Raw genomic sequence first — 6,961 nt, forward strand, 5'->3', positions numbered from 1 at the left:
CTCAACTGTGAGAATACCCTTTACCTTAGTGGTGGGAAGTCTCTCATTCTCATGGGAAGGTAAATATGGGTGATTCATTGTTCACCAACCAAGGCACCCTCCAGGACTGTTCTGGGGGAGTTTTACGGGGGTCACTACAAAGTGCTGGATTGGTGAAGTTGTCCATGACTAGCAATTAGCTCAACCTTCAGTCCAGCCCTTTCTCAGAGGTGGGAAGTGGAGGTGGAACAAGCCCCACTCTTTGGGTACCCAGCCACCAATCATCTCATTAGTCTCCAAGACCACTTCTCCTTTCCAGGCTTCGCAGGGTCTCTGAAGGCAAATGCCAGAAGTGGGGCCAGAATGGAAGCAGGCATTTCTTACTATGTCAGGACTGCTTGTGTCTATAAGGCCTTCACAGTGCCATTTCCAACGGAGCGGGGAGGGTAGGAGGGAAAGCCTCACTCGAAACACAGTTCCTCTGTAATGTGTTGACACACTGTGTCAGCTTGAGAAGTCTGGAAGCTTTGCAAAGTGACTCCACAGTTAGTCTACACCCTGGGGTGTAGAGGACGGGCCCTTACCTCTAGGATGCTGTTCATTGTGTCAACTTGAGAAGTCTAAGAGATTAACTAAGTAATCTAGCAGAAAGCCAGGCCCCTCACTTTGTAAACAACCTCAACCTGTGCAAGAGGAGGGCACGGGGATGGGGCGGGTAGAACGGACCTCCCAGGGTGGCTATCTCCAGTCTTCACCTTCAGCTTGGTGGCCGTCTCCTGGCTTCTGGGGCTGCCCGATCAGTCTCCGTGTGGACTCTTCAGCTGTCCTTTACAGACCCACTGGCCTCCTGATACAGACTTGCACAGACACCGCAGTGAGCTCCAGACTTGGCCCGGACCCTTCAGCCTCACCCCGCTTCCTCATCCAGTGCTGTGGTTGACATCGTAAGCCAATCTCATAATTTCTTATACATTCGTATATCTTGTGTTACATCTGTTTCTCTAGCAAACCCTGAAGGATACATCCTCTCATTGGTATCCCAAGCCCTTACTATTTATTTTTTTAAAACTTTGAACCCAAAGAAGAGACACAATAGCCTACTTCCCAGCTTCAGCTAACCCTCTCTTCAGCTAAAGCTCTCAGTTGTTTTGTTGTGAGGATCGGATCTCCCAGTGCCAACCGGCAGCTCTGGAGCACTGTGGCATGACCCACAGTGACCCAGAAAGGCCGGGGCAGATGACCTGGTTGAGAATCTTCCAGCACTGGCATCTAAGCCCTCTGTCTTCTAAAGATAGAGCTGGAGGTGTGGGCTGCAAGGACATTCTGGCCCATACTACGGAAGTCAGGGGTACAGGAGCTCCCACCACCTCCTTGGCCAAATTAAACCAAGTAGAATAGGTGGGGCACACAGGGTGCCAGGGCCATGCGGGAATATCCTTGGTGACTATGGCACGGGGTCAGAGGACTACCCAGGTGTGGCCTACCTACTGGTCAGCCTTTGTGTCCCACGGACAAAGTGTGGGCTGCTCCAAGCCACAATGCAGTTCCAGCCCAGCCAGGGAGGAACCAGACGCGCTGACCCCACTCCCACCCCAGCCAACGTCCACAGTCTTACTTTCTGTAACTTCAGTTACTCATGGTCCACCTTGGTCCAAAAATATTATATGGAAAATTCCTGAAATAAAGTGTTCATAAGTTTTAAATAGCTTTTATTGTGGAATATTGAGGTAATTGTTCTATTTTATTACTTGTTAATGTTGTTCATCTCTGACTATGCCTGACTTGTAAACTGAACTTTATTAGAGGTGTATATTTTTAGGAAGAAAAAACTAAAGAATATGTAGTGTTCAGAACTGTATTTGGCTTGGGACATTCCCTGGGGGTCTTAAAATGTATCCTCTGGGGGTAGGGGAGTACTGTTCTATTTTTCTAATACTCCATGAGGCCAAAACAAAATACAAAATACAACTCACTCCTTTTTTACTGTTCTTTTACCTCAGTGCAGGGGCGGAAGCAGCTCCTTATGCAAGCTAGGCAACTGCTCTGCCAATAAGCCACGCTGCCCGGCCTCAAATAATTTTTATTTTCCAGAAGTTCTGACCATGGAGTGGAATGACAGCTTGACACTCAGCCTCACTGACTGGACCCATTTGTTTGGGTTTTCTGTGGGACTTGTGATCCATCCCAGGGCCACGCACGTGCTGGGCAGGCACCCACCAGTGAGCTACACCACCAGCTGGAGGATCCACTTGGGTGGAGGATGTTGAACTCTGCGCTGGGATTTCAAGGGTTCCTACCAGTCAGTCCAAGGGGTGTCTGTGCTTTGCCCTGCAGTCTTCTAGTGGAAAGAAAAAAAGAAAGGCAGGGAGGGAGAGGGAAGGGAAGAAGGGAAGAAGGGAAGAAGGAGGGGAGGGGGAGGGAAGGAGAAAGGAAAGGGGGAACACGTGAGCCTCAGTGTCCCCATGGTTAGGAGGCTGGGGGCTTAGTGGGCCTTGTCTTAAAATAATTCTGTGAGGAACATACGACTCCCTTTGCTACAGGTGGGACACCGAGACCCAGAGCGCTTCACTAATCTGCCACCACCTGCCAGCATTAAAAAAAAAATAATAAAACCACCTGTGTACTGCAGGTCCAGAAGTTCAGACGCTGCCTGCCCTCCTCTGAGAGAAAGGATGTGCATAATCAGCATGGTCTACCATATTAAAAGGATGCAATAAATACCGAGGACTATTGTCATTCATATTCCAGTTAAAGGTATAAATTGTGATTATCAATTAAGTAAAAATATGTTAAATATTAATGTGATGATTTATCAAAGCACATTCCCTAGGCTTAGGCACTATCTGTGGGAGACCGAGACCCACGATCCTGGGGTTTGCCTCTCTCTCTCTCTCTCTCTCTCTCTCTCTCTCTCTCTCTCTCTCTCTCTGAGACAAATTAGCCACCATGTTGTAAGAAACTTTGTGGAAAGGCCCTCCGTCTCACTGCTGAGACGAAATCCCCAAGGCCTAATGTTAAGGGAGGAAAGGTTGATCTTGGCTCACAGTTTGCAGAGGTTTCAGGATATGGCCGGCTGGCACCAAGGCAAGGAGTCTCAGCAGAGGGGGATTGCAGAGGAAAACTGTTCATGGTGGGCAGCAGACAGGAGGGAGGCTGCCAGCAACCACCAGCAGCAGCAGCCACAGCCCCTCTCTGTGCCCTGCCGTCTATCCGTGCTGTCACCCCTAGGGCAGGTAGCAGTCACACCCTTAATCCTGGCATCACGCCATGAATCAGTCCCAGCATCCCAGTCTTAATCCCAGCACGACACACTCTAGATGCAGCCACCTCCAAAACGCTCCATCTGTGACCACGGAGACTTTGGGGAGCATCTAGATAGAAGCTTAGGATCCCCTCGCAGCGATGGTCTGAGGCCTCCTGCCAACAGCCATGCACACGGCCTCGACGAAAGCGGATCCTTGGCCAGTCAAGCCTTTAGTGACTGGAGCCAAGATCAACACTGTGGCAGCAGCCTCAGGACAGTCACTGAGCCAGTTAGGCGGACAAGCCACACCAACCTTTCTGGCCCTTTGAAACTATGGGAGATGAGAAAGGTGTACTGGCCAAAGCCAATGTGCTTGGGCTCAGTGTTGAGAAGCAATTCATAACGAATGCCTCCTGTCTTCTAGAGTCCCATTGATGGCAGCATTTCCGGGCCCTCAGTCATAGCACCCACTGCACCGGGACGTACATACTGTCACCGTGGTCCTCCCTTCTGAGCAGTGAGCTTAAGGACCAGGACAGTTCATGCTGCTGTTTAGATTCACAGTGTCAATGGACTGAATGACAGAAGCTAGATTTAAAGATCTTAATTGGCCTCGTCTATAATTCTCAAGTTCAGCGATATTTCATTCCACGAAGCAGTAAGTATTCTAATGGGCTGAACAGAGTGGGTTGGTGGCAGAGAAAGCAGAAGCAAGGAACAAAAAGCAAGCTGGTCACCCTAAAGTTACTTTGCCTGCAAGGTGTCACGTGCCTGCAATCTCAGCAACTCAGGAGGCAGAGGTGGGAGGATTCCGAGTTCAAGGCCAGTGGGGGCAACATAGTAAGATCCTATCTCAAAGTTAAAAAACAAACAAACACCAAAATTATTTTCCCTGTACCAAGAGAAAAGGCAGAACAAGAGGAAAAAATAACTAAATAACATTAGGTTATGCTAGATTAACATTTTTTGGTGAAAAAAATTAAGGCAGAGGGAACTTACCAGAACAGTTGAAATGGACCACTTCGGGAAATTTGTCTCTCATCACTAATCCTGGTTTTTTTTGGAACCAGGGATTGAACTCAGGCCCTTGCGCTTGCCAGGGAAGTGCTTATTCCATTGAGCCATCTCCTCGGCCCTTAATCCTGATTTCTGAGATCAGATAAACAATTCAGTGGAACTTTGGTCAGCTCCATGAGTGCATTTTCTTCATGAGTTCAGGTGTCCGTTTTGGCTCTTAGCCTGCTCCATTGGGCCTAGCAGGTGAGTCTAAAACAAAAGACTGACTTAACACCAGGGTCTACCATCCTACTGCAATCAGAGTTTTGTTTTGTTTTGGGGTTTTCGTTCGTTTGTTTGTTTTCTTTTGTTTTCTGGTACCAGGGATCAAACTCAGGACCTTGTGCTTGCCAGGCAGGCACTTATGCTGCTGAGCTATCTTCCTGGCCACTTTTACTTTATTTTTTTTAACCAGCCTCTTGCTCTATAGTTCAGGCTGGTCTTGAACTCACTGTGTAGACCAGGATGGCCCTGAATTGAAGGTACTCTTCCTATCTCAGCCTCCTGAGGGCTGGGATCATAGGTATGCTTCACTATACCCAGCTCATAGCTCAATTGATATGGACCTCAATAAGTGTATGTGGTTGAACCATTTTCATTTACAGTATGTTGCCTTTTTTCCTTAAAATATAGCTTATATTTCAGATTTTTATGAATTCAGATTTTGTTGCCATTTATACAATTCACCGTAGCAGGGTTTGATGGCACACACTTCTAATCCTAGCACTCGGGAAGCTGAGGCAGGATTGCTGGGAGTTCAGGCCTAACCTACACTACATAGTGAGTTCGAGGCCAGCAAGAAATATGTATAAAAACTCTTTTTTTTTTTTTTTTTTTTTTGGCTTTAAGTACCAAAGATCTTTATTCTCAATTCTGAAATGGCAGATAATATCACTATGAGAGTAAGAGGTCCCACAAGTCTTTAATCAGTATTACTTCCCAATCTCACTGTATGAGACAAATTAATCAACCTGAAACGTACAGAAGTGAAAGCAAAAAGGGAACATTTTTACAGATGATCCCAGTTACCTTAAAGGTTAATTTTCAAATTTACAGTTACAGAACTGTCCAATTCCAATGAAAATCAAAAAAACCAATTCAGAAACACTAAGTTAGGCAAGCATGGAAAATTCAGAATATTTAGAAAATGCGAGTCCGAGTTGCCCAAATACACTCCTCAGGCAAAGGTGAATTTGAAGGTACTCAACAGAAAAATATGGAACGCTTCATGAATTGGCGTGTCATCCTTGCGCAGGGGCCGTGCTAATCTTCTCTGTATTGTTCCAGTTTTAGTCTATGTACCGCCGAAGTGAGCACAAGACTCTGTTTTTTTATTTTTTTTAATCTGATTTGTTTTTAAGTATTATGGTCACATACAAATTTGTGCTCATGTTGTACCTTCCTCACTTTAGTCCTTCTAATGAGCTGACAGGAAGCACCACTACCAATCACACATACAACAGTAAAAGTTTTAGTCTTGTGTTTTTGAATAGCTGTTTAAATACTACCATGAACAGTAACTCCGTCTGACCTGAAGAAATCAAAAGTAGAACTTGCTGCTATATCATGCTAACTCTTAAAAAGATCTGAATTTACAGAACCATAAAATGTGAGAAATGTTAAATACTCTTTATTTGGTATTATACATATACCACACTAAAATTCCTCTCAATAAGTAAAAGGCAGGGCCAGGGAAATGGCTCAGTGGAATAAGCGCTTCCCTGGCAGGCGCAAGGACCTGAGTTCGATCCCCGGTTCCGCAAAAAAAAAATAAATAAATAATAATAATAATAATAATAATAATAATAATAAGTAAAAGGCAGCACTTTTTAGATATAGGGAATTTTAATTAAATTGGCATAGTCAAGACTAAAAATATAGACATGGCTTTCTTGTTTTCAACCACTCCCTTTAACAGGCTAATAAACACAAACTGAAACAGTGGAGTCTTGCTTGGTTTTGAGATAATGAAAAATTCTCTCAGTATTTAAACATATTCACATAACCAGTTATATAAATCTAAATATAAAACCAACCTTCAGTAGTTTTGAGATGATATTCTCAATCTTTGTGAAAAGTTGAACATTACTAATCAAGTCCAACCATGTATTTAGAAGGGAAAACAATGACAGTATTTACTGAACTGGAATTACTATCAAACCTTGAAGAAAAAAAATTATATACATTTAACTACAAGCCAATTTTATTTAAATCAGGACCATCCAACAAAAATATTCTGTCAGCCACTCATGATCTGAATTCTGGTGTATGAGATTAAATTATGGTACAGATATAAAAATCATGAGACATTTCTGTTCTGCAATAAATAAGGCAGTGACTATTACTCATTAGTAGCCTTTTTGAGGTAAACTATTAAGTCTGCCCTTTCTCCCTTCTTCTTCATGCCAGCAAAGATCATTTTTGTTCCTGGGATGTACTTCTTGGGATTCTCCCAATACTCCATCAATGTATCCTCTCCCCAGGTGATACCTTTGTTCTTGTTGGCATCCGTGTAAGAGAATCCAGCAGCCTGACCTGTCTTCTACCCAAAGAGACCATGGAGACCCAGTCTTGTGCTTGCCTCCCTTCTTAGCAGTGTGGCACTGGGCACATTTCTGTACAAACATTTTCTTGCCTTTCTCAACATCACCCATTTTTAAACCTGCTGCAGCTTCCGCGCCG

The 6,961-nt window shown here is 44.6% G+C and overlaps 1 non-coding gene across 1 annotated transcript; it reads right to left on the reverse strand.

Moving 5' to 3' along the window:
* Positions 1-5,489: 5,489 nt before the first annotated feature.
* Positions 5,490-5,596, reverse strand: LOC111817415. Its single transcript, XR_002821617.1, has one exon. It is a non-coding gene; the product is annotated as a U6 spliceosomal RNA (small nuclear RNA).
* Between the last annotated feature and the right edge of the window lie 1,365 nt (positions 5,597-6,961).

This window comes from Octodon degus, unplaced genomic scaffold, assembly GCF_000260255.1.
Source record: "Octodon degus isolate 3935 unplaced genomic scaffold, OctDeg1.0 scaffold00004, whole genome shotgun sequence".
NCBI lineage: Eukaryota > Metazoa > Chordata > Mammalia > Rodentia > Octodontidae > Octodon > Octodon degus.